This window comes from Myotis daubentonii, chromosome 3 (genome assembly GCF_963259705.1).
Source record: "Myotis daubentonii chromosome 3, mMyoDau2.1, whole genome shotgun sequence".
NCBI lineage: Eukaryota > Metazoa > Chordata > Mammalia > Chiroptera > Vespertilionidae > Myotis > Myotis daubentonii.
The window spans coordinates 36,308,277-36,328,328 of NC_081842.1; positions in this window are offsets into that span (position 1 = coordinate 36,308,277).

A 20,052-nucleotide genomic window follows, 5' to 3' on the forward strand; every position below is an offset into this window, starting at 1 on the left:
TTCAAATGAATTCTTGAATATGGTCTGCCAATTATTTAAGCAGGTTAAGGGAATTACATCAAGTTTCATCCTGCAATTATCACATTTAATATTCCTTCAACCCAAATGTCTTGCAGTGACAGAAATGTTGATTAGGCAAGCATGGTCAGCAACCAGCAGGGAACCATGAAAGAGGAGCGCTGCAGAGGGCTATGAGAATCTGCTGTCCTGGATCACCACCATCACTCGCTGTGGGTCCATGTACAAGCGTCTGTAGCATGTTTGGGGCTGCTATCAGTCATCAGGGCTACAATCAGGCAGAGAAGCTGAACAGAAAGTGGAGATGGAGTACAAGCTGGGACTGATCAGGCACCCCTACACAGCAGCGTATTTAACCAACTTCTGAGAACATATTCCTGCTTCATCTTTGCCTTCAAAATGTCATGAAAGTTACTCTTTGACCAACTCAAACCAGAGCTATAAAAGAATAACGTTCTGGGAAATGAACAGCCTTGCCAAATGACATCAACGTAGCATACTGGGTTCAGGACTCAAACAAAGCATTTATGATGTTTTCCTTCATTTCCTCTAGCTGTGTTTTTGTTGACTCCTTTTGGAGATGTTAGCAACTTTAAGCTCATCTCTTACACTTCTGTGAAAGAAGAGAGAGTTGATTTCCCTCGGAAACCACAAGAAAACTGTGTGATTGGCTTGCAAGTCTATGTCTGAATGAGTCACCGTTTCTAGTGGGATAATATATTCTTTTGGCTTAGGGCAATCAGACCTGCTGCTGGAGCTGTTGATGAAGTCCATCTCATCCAAGCTTAAGGACTGCTAGTATGCTTGTTCAGCAGTTCTATTTGCCCATGCGAATTGTGTCTTGTCCCAATTTGCTGAGAGCATGGGAGAAGTGATACTGGGCTTATTACACTAACTGAAGGAAAGTTTATAGTGCCAATGAGACATAGTCTTCATATTCAAAAGATTAACTTAGAACCATGCAAGATCAATGCAAAACAAAGAAAGAACATATGTGTACATCCTGATGAAAGTTGTGGCTCCAAGAATAGAAATAAAACATTTGAAATTTCTACCGAGGGAAAACAAAGTGCCTACAAGGCGATAATAATTAGGTTGCCATCAGAAGTTCAAACAACTATATTGAATGTTACAGCCCAATGGAATCTTTAAAGTTCTCAGAATTTTAAACACACAATCATACTAAAATTCAAGTATGCAATCTAAAGATGTCCTTGGATATGCAAGGACTGAGAAAAGCACCAGCTATTATTCTGCTCAGAAATAATTATACCAGGATGCTCTCCTGCACAATGAAATGAATATGAGATAAATGAAATAGTTCCAAGGAAAGAAAGTAGTTAAAATAAGTAATTATTGATACAAAATGCAAAAAATATTATAATAACTTAGACCAAAAATCTCAGAATTTGTGTTAGATAACATTCAGACAATAGCTGAATTATTGGGGTTGAGCTACTTGATCCAAAGTAGATGTGCTACTTTCAATGGGATTTGATAAAATGGAATAGCAAAAACATCATATGTTGAGTAGGCGTTGACTATATTTCAACTACAATTTCTACAGATTCATCCATTTTCCCTGACAAAACAGTGGGTAATATGAAATCTCTTAATCTAACTGTGCCATGTAGTGGTTATCCATTTGACTGGTTAAAGATTATGCTAATTGAGGAGCCGTAGAGTGGATATATACACAAGGGAGCTCTATAGGTTATTATTAGTACTATATCCCTCCTTAATTCATTAGTAATTCATTAGCATTTTATTAGATAGTGAATATTCTTTTCAACATTCTATTGCTGAGTGTTGCTAAGATTTAGAGTGGGATTAACTTGGATAGTTTTATTCCCATAAAAGATTGGCCTCCCCCCATTTTCTTTTTACTATTATCTAATAGAATACGTTTTGAAGCAAGTAAAAAATTATGCAATGTGTACATAAAATGAGAAATAAAAATACAAGGCCAGGCATAAAAGCTGTTAAGAGAATGCTGCCAAACATGTTACAGAGATGGGCACTTGCAAATTGGAATTATAACTCTCCTTTTATTCTCAATATTAACAGTCATGATTTGTGAGTCTTAACAAGCACTGACTTTAAAAGTGCTATCAGGACTTGGATAGAATAGATATTATTCATTTCACTCCCATCCTGCCCTCTGTGAATACTTAAGATACTTTCATGCATCCAAAATGGATAGCTCTGACTTATTTCTGTATTTGAAAGTTTCCCATTTCCCATATTTTTTTGCCTTCATTAGGTCACTATAACTTTCCAGTTGTCTCAAACAAGGCTTTTTTTATTTTTCTTTTCTTTTTTTTTTTGCCATGATATAGCTTCAATAAAAGCAGGACAAGTCTTCTAGGTCTAATTTAAGAATAAGTATTTTATGTTTGTAGTTAGTGTTCCCTATGGTTTATTCAATAAAACTAGACAAGCAACTATCTACTTAAAAAGAAGGGGGAAAAAGGAAAGAAGAGTAAACACATACAGACAAAAGACCATTTATTTGTACAAGTTCCTGCTATAAATTATTATATTTGGAGGCAAAAATAATAATAACAATTAATAAACTGGAATCTTTGTAATTATTAAAGTTGAATCTGTATCTTAGGGGATAATATTAGGTGATGTGATTTATTCTATTGAAAAATTACTGCAGCTTCAACTCTTTCTAATGAAATATTCTTTTAAATGTGACATTTTCCTTAGCTGATTCACTCCACATGGGGTAAAGCATATTTCATCTGTTCTTTACTGTACTGTGAGAGCATGTAAGTGGACTTTTTCAATTCTGGATACAGAAAGGCATGCCATGGTCCCCACACTGTTTTTCTGAGATTATTAAAACCACAATAATCATTGTGTGATAGTACAAGTCCCTTAGCATAATAATAAATAGTTTTATTATTTTATACTGATCACATTATCCATAAATTAATTTTAATAAACCATAGTTCTTATTTAATAAACTGGCAATATTGGGGTTATGTAATGCCGTATTAAAGAATTTGGTGAGCTCCTCAAAAAAATAAAACGTCAGACTTAAAATAGAGGAGAAAAGCATATCCTTCATCTAAGCAGGAAAGTTGAGGCTGATGAGGTGGTGAACATCCTTTGCAAGTCCACATGGCTGCAAGACTGTGCACATAGCCTTAGTGTGATGGGGGATCCGGGAAATACGTGGTGCCTATGGGGCTGGCCTCTTAAAAATAAATACATACATAAATAAACAAACAAATCCTATATAATAAATGGCTAATATGCAAATAGACTGAACGGCAGAACAACCGGTCGCTGTGATGTGTGCTGACCACAAGGGGGCATGCGCGGAACATGGCAGGCATCAGCAGCAGGAGGCAGAGCATGGAACATGGTGGGCATCAGTCATGGCGGAATGATGGAGCAGGTGAGCGGGGGCACCAGACCAAGGCAGGGCACCGGTTTCTGTCATCGGGGTTAGCCCCTGGTGGTTACTGAAAATTCTTTGCTCCTGGGCATTGTGGTCCTGCCGGGTGCTTGCACCTGCTGCCAGCACCAGCTCCGCTCGCACCCACTGCCTGTGCCTGGTGCTGGCCCCGATTGCTCGGCACTCAGTGGGTGCGAGTGGCGGCTGCTGGCCCCAATCACCCCTGAGGGCTTCTCCACCTCCCCCTGCTCCTGAGGGGTGATCAGGGCAGCAGCCACTGCTTGCACCCACTGACAGCGATGGTCCTGCTCGCACCCACTGCTGGTGCTGGCCCCAGTGGCTCTGTGCCATCAGCGGGTGTGAGTGGGGCTGGCACTATCAGTGTGTGAGAGTGGTGGTGGCAGGAGCGGGGATGCCTGCAGACAGGGGACTGGGGGCCGTGGTGGGAGGATCCAGGCAGGGGTGAAGAGGATGGGCCAAGGCCTGCCTCTGTGCCCACCACAGCCTCGAGTCCCATAGTTCCTTTCAAGGTGCATGTACTCGTGCACTGGACCCCTAGTATATATATAAATAAATGAAAACTGAAACATCTGTCTTTCTCTGGTGGAGATCTAGAAATATACTTTTGTTTATCTCATAACCAAAAAACAGCTAGTGAATGTTTTTCAAACTCAGAAAAGTCCCCTTCCCCTAAATAAGGCATCCATAGAGTGTTATTATCTATGGCTGTGCAACCATTTAACCCAAAATAGTGGCTTAAAGTAAGGATGATTTTTTACTTCTCGGAAGTCTGTGTTTTGAATGGCTGCTAGCTGGTTGGTTCCTCTGATGATCTCACCTGAGGTGGCTCTTCACCTGTAGACATCTGGAGGCTTGGCAGGGCCTGCAGGATTTCAGACAGGCCTAGTCAATATCTGGAACATTGCTGCTGGTGATTGGTTGGCCTTTTATTCTTTCCGCAAGGTCTTTCATCATTTAGACATCTGGTCTACCCACTGTGAAGGAAGCATGCTAGTAGGGCAAAGGAGGGAGCTGGAGAATCTCTTGAGGCGTAGAATTTAGTTTTCATTCAATACCACCTGCCACATCCTATTAGTCCAAACAAGTTGAAAGTTCAGCTAGATTCAAGGGGTGGGTAAGTAGACTCTATCTTTTTATGAAAGAAGTTACACAATATTGTGGCAATGTGTTTTAATCCAATCCACAGTCACTCTCTCTCTTTCTGTCAATCTCTTTTTTTTATTGCCATTTGCATATTAACATATAAAGAATGCAGAATTTAGTCTAATGCAGGGGTTAGCCAACTTGTTTATAAAAATGTTTAGATATAAAATATTTCATATTTAAAAGAGACTGAAGTTCTTTATGACTTCGACTCGACTCTTGTAGTATGAAAACATTCATTGTATTTCCTTCCCTGAAGTCCTACCAACCCTATTTGGTAACTCAGAAGATGACCTTTTTGGAAATAGAGTAGTTACTGGTGAAATTAGTTAAAATGAGATCATACTGGAATAGGGTGGGTTCCTAATTCAATAAAACTGGTGTTATTACCAGAAGATAGCCGTGTACAGACAGACATGAGAGAACACCAGGTAATGATAAAGACAGCATTTCAAGTTGTACAGCTGCAAACCAAGAAATGCCTGAGACTGCTAGGAAACTACCCAAAGGTAGGAAAAGTCAAGAAAAGATTCCTCTAGAGTTGTCAGAGGGAGCATGGCCTTGCTGACACCTTGATTCAGACTTCTAGCCTCCAAAATTGTGAGAAAATAAATTTCTGTTGTGTCAAGCAACCCCGTTTATGGGACTTTGTTTGGGCAGTGCTAGGAAATGAATGGTCTTGTGTGTAATGCTGTTGGACTGAAAATTTTATCTTTTCTTTTTGCTTGCTTCTTTTCTCTATTTTATTTCCTGGTTGCTTATAAATCCTAGGCAATACCCACCCTTTTAGAAATGGAGTGAGTCAAAAGCTTTTAATTTATTTCCATGACATAAAAATTGACAGTCTAATACAGGCCTTTAATAGCTGATGGTATCCACTATGCTCAGATGATTTCTATTAAGAGTTCATAAGTGGTGCTTAATAGAACATTCTGTCCTTCCTACCTAGCATTTGCATTTCAATAGAAAATTTTAATTTACTTATTTACTAATTTTTCTCAAATATTTAATGTTCAGCAGCAGTATTGTTTTTTTCCTAAACCCATAACAAGATTTTTTTCTCGTACCTCGACACATAAAAAAATAAGCCTGGCAGGGCTGAAGCCGCTATGAGAAACTGGAGCTTTACTTCTTATCTTTCTTCCTGTTGTGTTTTTTCATCTCATTGAGGACTAATTGAACAGAGTTAAAAAGAAAGAGTGAAAAGAAAAAGAGAAAAATTTAATAATTAACTAGATGTCTTCTATATCCATCCTTTTCTCTAATGAGAAATGCTAATTTTAATAATGTCTGCCCATGTGCCAGGAGGCAGAATTGGAGGAGGTTGTCCAAGAGTGGGCGTGTTTCTGGCAGCAGCAGCACAGTGTGGTTGTAAACCTAGTTCATTGTTTTAACTGCTGGCAATATGTTCCATTGGAATGTGCTCCATTGCTAAGCATTTCTTTAAAATGCAGACATGCTGTTTTTAATCAAGGTCTTAGAGGATGCCATACAGAGCCTTAGCATAATGTGTTTTAGAATAAATAAATATATTCTACCTAACTATATTAAGACAAGTTCAGCCAGGTAAGCTAATACTAATGATATCACATAGTTTATCTACAAAAAAGAGATTATTTCTGAAATACAAATGTATTTAATTATATAGTAGTCTTTATTTGCTCTTTGCAAGAAGGTAAAGGATGCAGGTAATTTAAAAGCAGCCTGGCCTCAGCCAGTTTGGCGCAGTGGAAAGAGCATCAGCCTGTAGACTGAAGGGTCCCGGGTTCAATTTTGGTCGAGGGCAGGCACATGCCTAGGTTGCGGGCTTCATCCCCAGTGTGGGGTGTGCAGGAGGCAGCCGATCAGTGATTCTCTCTCATCATTGGTGTTTCTATTTCTCTCTCCCTCTCCCTTCCTTTCTGAACTCAATTAAATATATATATATTTTAAAGCAGCCCGATATTTTTAAAATCATTGTATATTTGCTTTTAGATGAAGGTCATACCTTTTTTCAGAGATCTTTACTTTCCTTTAGTTATGAAATCAACCTGGTTATGGTTCCTTTTTCTCACTCATTCATCTACCTTATTTGCATCCCACTGCCTAGCCTTCCTTCTTCTCTGCTGTTTTGTTTTGCACATTTATTTACCACTCCTTATTGAGCAGGAGCTTGGGAGACCATGGAAAGTGTTGTTGATGTGAGATGCATGCAGACATACAGTCCATACAAACCTCTATTCATGTCTTTTAAGGCATAGTAACTGACTGAAACCAACTCTGTTTTAAGCAGGATGATTGGGCAGAGGACAAGTGGAGAAGGAGGATGTAAATTAATTCCAGTTTACAGTGAAAACAAAACAAGTCAAATAGTCTGTAGATTGGATTTTATTAACATCATTCTATGAATGTCTACTAAAAGTGCAAAAATGTTTTTATATTTGTTTAGATTTATGAAAGTCATGAAAATTCCTCTCTATTATAATAGTTTAGTTGTTTTTATTTCTCTTTTTTAAAGAAAAAATCCACAATGTCTTGCAGTAGCTGCTAGCTCATTGCCCTCAAGATTGCAGGCATTCCTAGCTCTCCATCAAGTAAGCCCACCATTCCTTCAGGACTAACAATCCCAAAATGATGTGTGCTAGGTAATTGGAATAACAAACCAACTGTGTATTTCATAACGCTCCCCAAATTTTATTCTGCCCTTTCCACCATATTCCCTTGAATTTCCCCAAGGCAAACATTTATACTGTTCCAGCACCAGTGATATCTGAGTGAGAGATGTCTGCTCTAAATACAGTGGACTTTGACAATCAGTACTGGACATATGCATTTCTTAAAATCCAGGACATGGGACCACAAAGACATGGTTCTTTCCTTTTTTTATTATTGTAGCATAGTATTGTTATTAAAGATTGAGGCTCTACATCTATTTTCAACTATTCTGTTATCTTTTTAAAATACCTCTACATTATTTTCCTTTCCAACAATATTGCATATGAGATCTATTTTCTCTGTCTCTCTCAAATTAAAAAATTCACAGATGGTTATAAGCATTCAGTTTTATTTGGAACTGAAGAATGCAACCTCATGGTATGGTAGGTATAATTTGGCCTCTTTTACTCCTATACTTTCAACATGTAAATATTTATGATCATTTGTTTATAAAATATTGACAGTGTATGTTATTGTCATTCATAAATTTTACATCATTCTCTATTGTTTAATGCTAAATGAAATGGAAACACTATGTTTGCATTGTTAAATCATAGCAAAACATTTGTACACAGTCATAAACCCATTTTACTTGTATAACTTTACTTAGTATGAACACAATATGCAATATTTATATTTTAGATTTGTAAATAGCATTCTCTGGAACACACAAAAATTACATTTATTTGAAATTGACTTTTTATTCATTCCTAAACGTAACATCTGTCCTCACCTGTGTGCTATCTGATATTGACTTGGCTTTAACTCCTGTAGACCTGGTGAATGAGTGGTATCCACAGTGTCCTGTCCTCAATATCCCTGCTCCTCTCCTGCAGACTATGGCTTCTTTAATGGAGTAAATTTATGTCTTGCTCTGCAGTCTTCTACTTTTCCAAGCATTATTGTCTTTTCCAAAGAACTCTGCCCACCTTCTCATGATGTGCCTGAAGTAGGACACAGCTCCAATTTTGCCATTTTTGCCTCCAGCAATATTTCATGTTCTATTTGTTATATAAGACCCACTTGATTTTCTTTCTGGTGATTCTGGGTACCTGTAGAGCTCTCCTCCAAAACCGTATCTCAAATTATCTCAAATGAGTCAATTAGTTTCTTATCAAACTTTTGCACTGTCCAACTTTTGCTTCAGTACATAGTAATTTGGATTACAAAAATGTGGATGATATTAGCCTTGGCCTCAAATAAAACATCTCTGCTTTTGGTGATCTTTCCTAATTCTTCCATTGCTGCTATTACAAACCCCAGCCTTCTCTTGGTATCTTGGTTTCAGTCCCCTTTTGAATTTATAAATGAACCAAGGCATGCAAAATCTTTAACAATGTCAATAAGTTTAGTGTCTAGGTTAAAGTTGTGTATTTATTCTGTAATCATCTTTTTTTTTTATGTTCCAATGCAGTCCTGCTTTGGCACTTCCTTCACTTTCATCAGAAGTGATTTCAAAGCATTGTTATTTCTGTTAGTAAGATGGTGTCATCTGCAAATCTTAATTATTGACATTTTTTCACAAATTTCTACTCCTCTTTCCTCTGAGTTTAACCCAGTTTTTCATGTGATTAATTCCATCTCTGCAAGTAATATGGCTCTTTGATGCTATAAATGCATGAAATAGATTAAAGAAAACTAATTGAATTTTTAAAAACCACTTGGAAGACTCAGCTCAGGTATTTTTTTATATCATATTAATAGGCAATTTTTGAGCTAGAAATGGAATCAGGATGAGACACAGTAATAACAACCTTAGAAATATAAAGGATACATACTATTTTAAAGGAAGTAAGAAAAATACCTCAAAACACAGTTAATTAGAATGTATACAAATCTTATCAAAGTAATACTAAAAGCTTTCAAAGTAAAAATATTCACCCCTGGAACTCTAGAAATGGGAGCATGAAGAAATGAATGCTTTACATGTATTATTGTAATGTTATCCTTCAGAAGTTGTACTGGCAATTATTCTTTTATTTCTCAAAGTCCCCTTAGTGACTTCCTTTCTACAAATATGAAAACTTGATATCCTAAACAACTATCTTATTGAAAATAACCACCAAAGCTGATTCTTTAAAAATAAAACAATTCTAAATCCTCAAAAATGAGTCCTCTGGAGCTATACAATGAAGAGGAAGCAAGATGGATCCATATATGGCTTTGCGTTTATGGGCTTCTGAAATTGGATGACCTTGAAACTCAGTTTCAGTGGATATGCAAGGCTGTAAAGACCATAAGGAAATTGTTACACTGAAAGTTCCTGATTCGTGATTTTAGCCATTGTTTCTTCCAGCTGCATTTTCTACTATAGCCAATTCTTCCAGGCTGCAGTGCTTTGTACTCTCTGTCTTCTTTAGTATTTTCCCAAACATACTTCAAGTAGCCATAAAAAAATGCATGCATGCACTCTTACAGAGGATTATGGTATATTTCATATATTACATTGTTATAGTTTATTATATATATATACTAGAGGCCCAGTGCATGAATCCATAAACCTTGAAAGGAATTGTCGGCTGCAGGGCTGTGGTAGGCACAGGGGCAGGTCTCAGCCTATCCTTCGTGCTCCTGCATGTTCTTCCCACCATGGCCTCCAGTCCCCTGTGTCTTGTCTACCAGCAACCCTGCTCCTGCCAACGCTACTCCTACACACTGACGGTGCCAGCTCCAATCACAAATGCTGATGGCACAGAGCGATTGAGGCCAGCACCAGCAGCGGGTGCAAGTGGTGGCTGCTGCCCTGATCACCCCTCAGGAGCAGGAGGAGGTGGAGAAGCCCTCAGGGGTGATCGGGGTCGGCAGCTGCCACTCACACCCGCTGACAGCGCTGAGCAATCGGGGCCAGCACCAGGCACAGGCAGTGGGTGCAAGCAGAGCCGGCGCTGGCAGCAGGTGCAAGCACCCAGTAGGACCACGGCATGCAGGAGCAAAGAATTTTCAGTAACCACCAGAGGCTCACCCCAATGACAGTGACTGGCACCCTGCCTTGGTCTGGTGTCCCTGCTCACCTGCTCCACCATCCCGCCGTGGCCGACGCCCACCATGTTGTGCGCACATCCCCTGGTGGTCAGCGCACATCATAGGAACCAGTTGTTCAGTTGTTCCAGTTATTCCACCATTCGGTTTATTTGCATATTAGCCTTTTGTTATATAGGACTAGAGACCTGGTTCATGAAATTCGTGCATGGGGTTGTGTCCCTCAGCCCAGCCTGCACCCTCTCCAATCTCAGAGATCCCTCTCACAATCGGGACTGCTGGCTCCTAACTGTTCACTTGCCTGCCTGCCTGATCACCCCTAACTGCACCCCTGCCAGACTGATCACCCCTAACTGCCTCTGCCTGTTGGCCTGATCACCTCTAACTGCACCCTGCTGGCCTGGTCACTGACCCCCTGCCTGCCTGATTGCTCCTAACTGCCCCCTGCCAGCCTGGTTGCCCTTAACTGCCCCCCCTGCAGACTGGTCACCCCTTACTGTCCCTCCTGCCAGCCTGGTCGCCCCTCACTGCCCTCCCACCAGCCTGGTTGCCCCCAACTGCCCCCCTGCTGGCCTGGTCATCCTTACTGCCCCCCCCCCTGCCAGCCAGGTCACACCGCACTGCCCCCCTGCCAGCCTGGTTGCCTTACACAGCCTGCTGTTCAGTTGTTTGGTCATCCCTCACTAACCCCCCTGCTGGCCTTGTCACCCCACGGAGCCTGCTGTTCAGTTGTCCATCTAGTTGTTTCAGTCATGACGGCCCCTAGCTTTTTATATAATAGGATTATACAATCATGTAACATCTAATCTAATAATAGACAAACATGGTAATTGACCATACCGCCGCTACGCTTCCCATTGGCTAATCAGCAGGATATGCAAATTAACCCAACCAACATGTCGGCCGGCAGCCACTCAGCTGAAGCAAGCAGGAGGCTTGCTTGCTCCAGTGATGGAGGAAGCCAAGATTCCTCCCTGCTGCAGCCGGGCTCTGAGCTCCACTCTAAGCAACAAAGTTGCAATTATAGAAGCTAAACAAACCCCACATACCTGCTTTCAGCAGGCCCTGGCCTCGGAGCTGGAGTGGCAACAAAGTTTCAATTATACAAGGTAAATAAATCCCAGAATAGAAAAAAAAGGAGAGGCTGGGAGCTTTTGTCACTGGCTTGGCCAGCCTGAAAACAGCCCTCAGCCCCTCATCCAGACTGGCCAGGAACCCCATTGGATCCCCCACCCTGAAGGGGGTGTGACCACCTGCAAACAGCCATCAGCCCCTCACCCAGGCTGGCCAGGCACCCCAGCGGGACCCCCGCCCTGATCTGGGACACCCTTCAGGGCAAACCAGCCATCCCCCTCACCCGTGCACCAGGCCTCTATCCTATATAGTAAAAGGGTAATATGCAAACTGACCCTAACAGCAGAAGGACTGGGAATGACTGATCACTATGACACACACTGACCACCAAGGGGGAAGACGCTCAATGCAGGAGCTGCCCCCTGGTGGTCAGTGCACTCCCACAGGGGGAGTTCTGCTCAACCACAAGCCAGGCTGATGGCTGCCAGTACAGAGGTGGTGGTGGGAGCCTCTCCTGCCTCCTCAGCAGTGCTAAGGATGTCTGACTGCAGCTTAGGTCTGCTCCCCGCTGGCAAGTGGACATCCCCCGAGGGCTGCCAGGCTGCCAGAGGGATATCTGATTGCCAGCTTAGGCCCAATCCCTAGCAGGTGGTCATCCCCCAAGGGGTCCTAGACTGCGAGAGAGCACAGGCCTGGCTGAGGGACACCCCCCCCCCCCGCTGAGTGCACAAAATTTTGTGCACCGGGTCTCTAGTATTATATATTATGTTACATGATTGCATATTACAAATTACATAACACATAATATTTTACATATTTGTATATACACATAATATATTAAATGTACACATATATGGGTATATGTGCAATATAAGTATTTATATGTTACATGTTCTACGTTCTATATTGTGTATATGTATTATGTATCATATGCTATATATATTTCTAGACATTGTTTTAGATAAATAAGGTTTTAATAAGAGCTGTCATGCCCTGCCCGGGTGGTACAGTTGGTTGGAGATTGGTCCAGTGCATCTAAATGTTGCAGGTTCAATTCCTGTTCAGGGCACATACCTACTTTGTGGATTAGGTCTCTGGTTGGGGGGCATAATGAAGGCAACCAATTGATGTTTCTCACATCGATGTCTCTCTCTCTCTCTAGTTCTCTCTCACTCTTTCTCCCTTCCTCTCTCTCTCTAAAAAAAGTCAATGAGAAACATATACTTGGGTAAGGATTAAAAAAATAGATAAAAGAACTATCATATGACATAAATAAGGTATGTATACAAATTCAATGAGCTGGTATCTCACCTCAGTTATTACAGTGGTTATCAACTTATAATTATCATCTCTCTCATTCTTTGTCTTTACTATTCATAAAAGATTTGTGATTGCTTGTAATATTGCGTACAAAATATTTTTCTTCTTATATCTGCAGAGGACCTCCTGTACACATTTTATTAAAACAATCATTTTTTTCTCATTAATCCCCAACTATATTATTGAATAAAATATTTTAAATAAAAAGGACCTGTCTTTGACTGACAGAACTATACTTTCTTTACATGTTTAAAAAGTGTGGTCTGAATAATCCTTGTGATCTTGCCATATTAAAAATTTATTTCTCCATTTGAGAGCTCCACTGATTGAAATGTGTGTATATATGATCTCTCTCTAATTCTCTAATTTTTCCCTCTTCCTTTTTTCCTTTTCCTCTGTGTAATCAAATAATTTCTTCTTCTTCTCCTTCTTCCTCTTCTCCTCCTCCTCCTCCTCCTCCTTCTTCTTCTTCTTCTTCTTCTTCTTCTTCTTCTTCTTCTTCTTCTTCTTCTTCTTCTTCTTCGTCTTCGTCTTCTTCTTCGTTTTCCAACCCATTGACCTCATACACTTCTGCAACCTTATGCTTGGAATCATGGGAATTTTTTTTAATGTCTCTCTTTCTATATTCAAGAACAAATGGCTGACTTTTCCCAGAGGCTCTCTGGAAGCAGTGTTCTATCATTAAATGTAGCAAGTTCACTTAATCTTTATTACATTATCAAATATCTTTTCTAGGGGAGTTAATTACTTCTTTCAGTTGGTTACAAAACCAACAAACCAGTCTGCAAGCACATAATCCTAAGCCAGAGGGGAAGATATGGATTGAATTACTCTGCTTATTTGAATGATCTGTTTTCAAAGTTGACATTTTAGACATCCATAAAAATACTGTTGCCCCCCCCCATTCTCATTTTAGATCTTAAAACAATTTTGGTTTCAGTTTTTAAAAATGCATAAAACCTCATGTGTTGGACAAATTGTTATATTACACTATTGTGAGTAAATAAAGTTTTAAATGTTTTAGCTTTGGCATCTTTAAAACAATTTAAATAGAAGAGGATAAATCCAATCAAGTTGTTATCTTTTTCAAGTTCAGGAGCTCTTAGGGCTGACATTTATTTACACACCAATTCATTATAATATGTTTTATTTGCTACATGTATACAAACATTAGAAAGATGCCAGAAACACTGAAGATGCATGTTACTAACCCAAATAGTAAAAGTAACAGACAAATATGTTTCTTAGGTTGCAGTGATGAAGAGGAAAAGTGGTAATCAAGATAGATTAATGGGATGAATGATAATTATCTTATACAAAAGAATGAATTTTCATTTCCAGCAAGTGAGGAGAATATGCCTACTGAGAACATAAATAATAAAAATCACACACAAAAATTGAGTGTGAGGAATATTTGTTCTTACCAGATAATGAACTAGATCTTGGTGATGTGAATAATAATGATTCTATTACTGATGAAAAGAAAACAAAAAAAGAGAAAATAGTCCTATCAAATGGCTTCTATGTGAAAGCAGGAATCCATAAATTCTTAAGGAGAACAATAGAAAAATCTAAGAATAAAATAAATAAGTTGAACCAATTGTTGAGAGAAAAAATTGATATATTAATGCTTTATTGTTAGTGGCATCAGATATAAAACTGGTATGATTGAGGAATTCATGTACAGTTTGGTTCAAATCTATAATACTAATATCAAATATAGACTACTGTAATAAATTATGAGTTTCAAAAAAGCTTGTTAAATGAACCAATTACCAATATTTCATCTTTTAATGAATCTACTAAATGTTTGCAAAATTTATTGGATATATATTTAATTTACTTAAACAGAATTCTTAAATTTAAGAAAGTATTCTAAGTTAGGGTACTTTTAAAGGTAAATTTGTGCTATTGAAAAATATATAAATTCAAAAAATACAAGTTATGCATAAATATGAATGAAAATAAATGCCAATTGTGTGCAGAGATAGAAAAGAGAGACTAATTTTTTTTCCGTTCTTGAGGAAGATAGGAGAAATGATTTCTACTTATATGCACTGAAATCACATGTTGTTGCTATTTGACTCTGTTTTTGAAAAACACCTAGTGAGAAAATAAACGAAGCATTTTCTTAAATTTTAAGAAGGTTGACATCAGAAAGTTCAGCGGAAAGATAGCAAAGATTTCCAAGGCTGCTGTTATATTCAAAATGTTGAAGAGTATGGGAAGATCAAAAGGCTTAATTTTGAAAAGTTCTAGAATAGCTTCCAGTCCCAATTTGACTGTTAGCCTATGTTTAGCATCAAGCAAAAGCTGAAAAATCATTTTCTAAGATTTTGAGAAGACATGGGTTATTGGTGTCTCACTCAGGAAGTGTGGCCAAGTCATCTGGTCTGTTCCTTGACTCAAAATAAATTCCAAAGGTAACGCAGAAAGTTTCCTCTTGAAGAAGAGCTTTCAGTGAGACCTTCCAAAAGGAAGAGGCGGTGCTAGAAAAAGCAAACCATCAAACAAATTTACCCAAAACTCAGGAACTCAGGAGAGAAAATCCACTGCAGCTCTCAACATCAATTAGTTCAGATCTTTCTTTTTTTAAAAATAAATGCACAAAGAAAGGTTTGCTGTTTGAAAAAAAAAAAAAAACACAGCACACATGAGACTTACTGTAATGACCAAAAGAACAGACAAAGGAAAGAACAACAACATAAAAGATGGAAGGAAATTTAAAATAAGATATTTAAATGCATGCTGTCAGTAAGATAATCCTTATAAAAATGAAAACATTGATGAATTAAAAATCAAAAATAAGTCCTGAAAATAAAATTGAGAGAGTTTCCAGATTAGAGATTAATAAGAAAAGAAATTGAAAATATGAGAAGTATAAGTTTAGAAGCATAGAAGATAAGTTCAGAAGGTCTAACATCTCCAAAAAGAATATAAAGCAAAGACCATGGAGATAATAGAGGTTTAGCAAAAATCAAAGATTTTACAGTAAAAAAATTTATGAGAGCTATGCCTTAAGACTAGTATTCAAATTACATGAGCCCTCAAATTCAAAGCAGGATTTATTTATGCATTTATTCAACAAAATTTATATTACATCAACTAAGCTTTATAGCAGTGGTTCTCAACCTGTGGGTTGTGACCCCTTTGAGGGTCGAACGACCTTTTCACAGGGGTCGCCTAAGACCATCAACACACACATATATAATTACATATTGTTTTTGTGATTAATCACTATGCTTTAATTATGTTCAATTTGTAACAATGAAAATACATCCTGCATATCAGATATTTACATTATGATTCATAACAGTAGCAAAATTACAGTTATGAAGTAGCAACGAAAATAATTTTATGGTTGGGGGTCACCCCAACATGAGGAACTGTATTAAAGGGTCGCAGCATTAGGAAAGTTGAGAACCACTGTTTTATAGGATCTGAGGATATCCATACATGAAATAGACCCTAACCTAAGAAAAGTCTTTCTGAAATTTCAGAACAACAAGGAAAATCAGCTTGTTAAAAGGTCTGGTGGGGCAAAGCTGGCCTCTATCTACAAAGATATAAGCATCCATAGTGGCATAAGAATCCTCATCAGCACAGTGGGTGTCAGAAAAAAATAAAGCAGTGAAGATTTTAGAGTTCTGAGGTCACAAGGAGATCTGGGAACCCAGAGACAGAGATGCCAGAAGCCGTAGCTGACAGTCAGAGCTCATGTTCCATATCTGGGAATACAACTGAAATGGATAGAAGCCAAACGTTTGTCACACTGATTTGGTGAATTCTTCCAGGTTGTGTAGGAGCTTTGTCTGGGGTAAGTGCATGAATATTCTCACTGTGTTTTCCCTCAAGAGGGACTAACAAGCAAGACTTCAAAAACCTATGAAAGCCTTTCTTCAATATATGAGAAGCAAAAAGAATACTTATCAAATATGCATGATTTGACCTCTACTTATAATTCCAAACTGTTAAGTTTTTAACAAAATATTCAGTTTCCAAAGTGTCACCCACTCTCACTCCTCCGTCTCCTTCTGCATTATGTTCCCTTTCCTTTCTACCCTTTGACCGCTTCTCATAGTTTAATATTCATTTAAAATCTCATCTACCCTAAGAAGGCTTCTGTGATCATGCTGGCTTAAGTTAGATGTTCTTCCCCTTGCTTCCATAGCCCCTGATATATATTTATATCCCAGGGCAGGAAACATTGTTTTTGGGTCATCTGAGGGCACTATGGGCCTTATACATTTCTGCAATTATGTCAATTAGCAAATTCATTGGATTTAGAACCTCTAAATTTAGAGGTTCTATACTCACTTATACATTAGTGAGTAAATGTGTAAGGAAGGGGCTGGGCTAGTATTTGGTAGTGATGGATAATTGAGAAAATGTACATAAACATCAAATTATTTTTTTGTTTGTTTTGTTCATCCTCACCAGATAATATTTTTCCACTGATTTTTAGACAGAGTGGAAGGGAGGGGGAGAGGCAGAAACAAACATCAATGTGAGAGAGACACACTGATTGTTTGCCTCCCACTCTTGCCCTGACAGAGGCCAAGGATCCAGCCTGCAATCAAGGCATGTGCCTTTGAATGGAATTCGAACCCGAGACCCTTCAGTCCTCCTCGGATTCTCTATCCACTGAGCCAAACCAACTAGGGCACATCAAATTCGTGAGCTAGTTTGTATCCAGTTCAGATTGCTTCATATTCTACAATGTTTAAAAAGAGTTTTACACTGGGGTGGAAGAGATTAAAAAAAAAAAAACAGAAAAAAATTAAAAGTAGTGATTGAGCCCACAACTTTAGCATAAAAGTGTAAGACGAGTAATAGATACTCTTCTTTGGGTTCTGATACCAACATCCTGGTTTGCTACAACCTGGAATTATTGAGGACACTTAGTTGGTGCTCTGTTCTGTTTGATTTGGATTCTCCTTTCATGTTTGATTGATCCTTTTCTATGTGAAGTACATGTTTCTGTTCCACCAGATCAGCAGTGGTAATTTCCAGGTTCTTATTTTTATATGCAGACTACTCTCCCCCTTTAACAACCTAATTGCTTGAAATTTGCTTTAATTACTTGCCCAAAATTAATTGATTTCTACAAAGGTTAGCATCTTTCAATAATGCAAGTTTCTAACTGAGAATCTAGACTTAATTGAAGCAATTTGCATCTCTGTGTTTCCAGGACAGGTGAGCCACTTGGCCCAGGTCCCACATTCACTGGGCCTCCAAATTAGACATTCAGTTTTACCTTTAATACAACCTTCTAATTACCTAGTGGATAACAAAATTCCATTACTCTTTGTCTTGCATGGTGATATTAAATGTAAACTTTTAAAATAGTTCATGCATTTTATACTTTTTCTTTTGCTATTTCTTTATTTTTTAAGATACCAGAAAATTTTAGGAATTGAGCAGGTACAGGCCCTCCAGAGTCCTATATTTGTGCTTTTTGTCCAAAGCTATGAAACTTGACCACCAACTCACACCATACACAAAAATGGATAAAGGACTTAAACATAAGATGGGAAACCATAAAAATATTAGAGGAATCCACAGGCAGCAAAATCTTAGATCAATGCTGAAGCAATATCTTCACTGATACAGCTCCCAGGGCAATGGAAACTAAAAAGAAAATAAACAAATGGGACTACATCCAAATAAAAAGCTTCTGCACAGAAAACACACACACACACACACACACACACAAAAACACATCAACAAAACAACAAGAAAGCCCACTGCATAGGATTTCTGATTGCCAACTTAGGCCCAATCCCCCCGGGGAGCAGGCCTAAGCCAGCAGGTGGTCATCCCTTGAGGGATCCCAGACTGCGAGAGGGCACAGGCCGGGCTGAGGGACCCCCTCCCCCGTGAGTGCACAAATTTTTGTGCACTGGGCCTCTAGTTTATAAATAAATTGACAAAGTGCATAGTTATAGTATTATATTTTAATAGCTTGTCAGGTAATGTGGCATGTCAGGAAATTAAAATCTATAAAAAAGTGTGAGGAAAATGTTTTTTTTTGGTGAACACCAGGGACTGTTTTCTTATGTTAATTGTGTGTTGTCCTTATCTATTTTCTAGGTGAGGAAGAGATTTAACATTTGTTTCCTTCTTTATATTTAAAGGTCTGCATGAGGCCTGTCATGAGGAACTCAAGGAGGGTAGTCAGTTTTACTTTAATATTCAAGTATAATGAAAAAGGGAGAAATTACAATTAAGAAAATCACTTCAAGTCACCATGGAGCCTATTCCTAATGACTAAATAACTAGTGCAACCTCTGAATTTTCTATTCAGTTTTTCAGGTTATTGCAGGAGGTCTGCAGGATTAGGCTAACCTGTACCAGAGTGATATTGCTGAATCAGTTATGCTATTTAATAGTACATCTAGTGATTTTAACTGCTGTGAGAACACTTTAGTTCCTAAGGAAAAAACATAAATATTCATCTTAGAGTTGAGTCTTTGCATACAAACTAAATTAGAGGATTTAGATCATTACCTGATCTTTCAGACCAGAGACAAAATAAAATAGACTTGTCACCTGAGATATTAAAATACTATAAACCAAGGGAAATATTTTCTATGAAATTATCCTGGTATTGTCTTCCATCCTCTATTTCAAGTTCAGATCATTTTGACAAATAATCTGTTTTGTAAACAAGGCAGTCAACTAAATATTTTTGAGATGTGGAGGTAAATGAGATTCTATCCTTGCCCAGGAAAATATTGGAATAAGGATGGAATAGAAATTTGTTGGGCACACGCTATATATCTGTAGCTGTATCAGCTACCTTTTTATCATCTTAAATCAATTTTTACCACATCCTAAAAGTATTTTAGTGTCATTTTTCCTATTATTTAGCACATAAATCTGAGAACCAGAGAATCTATGTAACTGAGCTAAGAAACTCCCATATCTTATAATTGATTAAGCTTAAATTAAAATTCAAATCACCCAGATTCCAGAACTGGCATTGGAGAGTTAAAATGCATTGGTGGACAAGTTGTACTGAATGTGGATGCATCTTTAAGGGTGAACAATCATTGGACAGATTTCAAATAGAATTCATCATACCAGCTCTCTAAATTATAAAACTTATAAACAATGTGGGTAGCATACAATTATTTTATGATATCATTGTTATTAATATTTCAATAATACATTTCCTGTACAAGTAAAGTACAATCCCAGAGTTACATTTAATTCCCTGACCATGGTACACATTTTGTCTGCATTCCCATTTCATTTACATGCCATATGGACACTAAACCCTGTGCAAATGAAATCTGTTTTTTCAGTTAAATAAATTCTAGAGAATTTACTAAATGTGCCAAATGACAAATTCTGGAAACTCCCATCTGAGTTATGTACAAAAATGT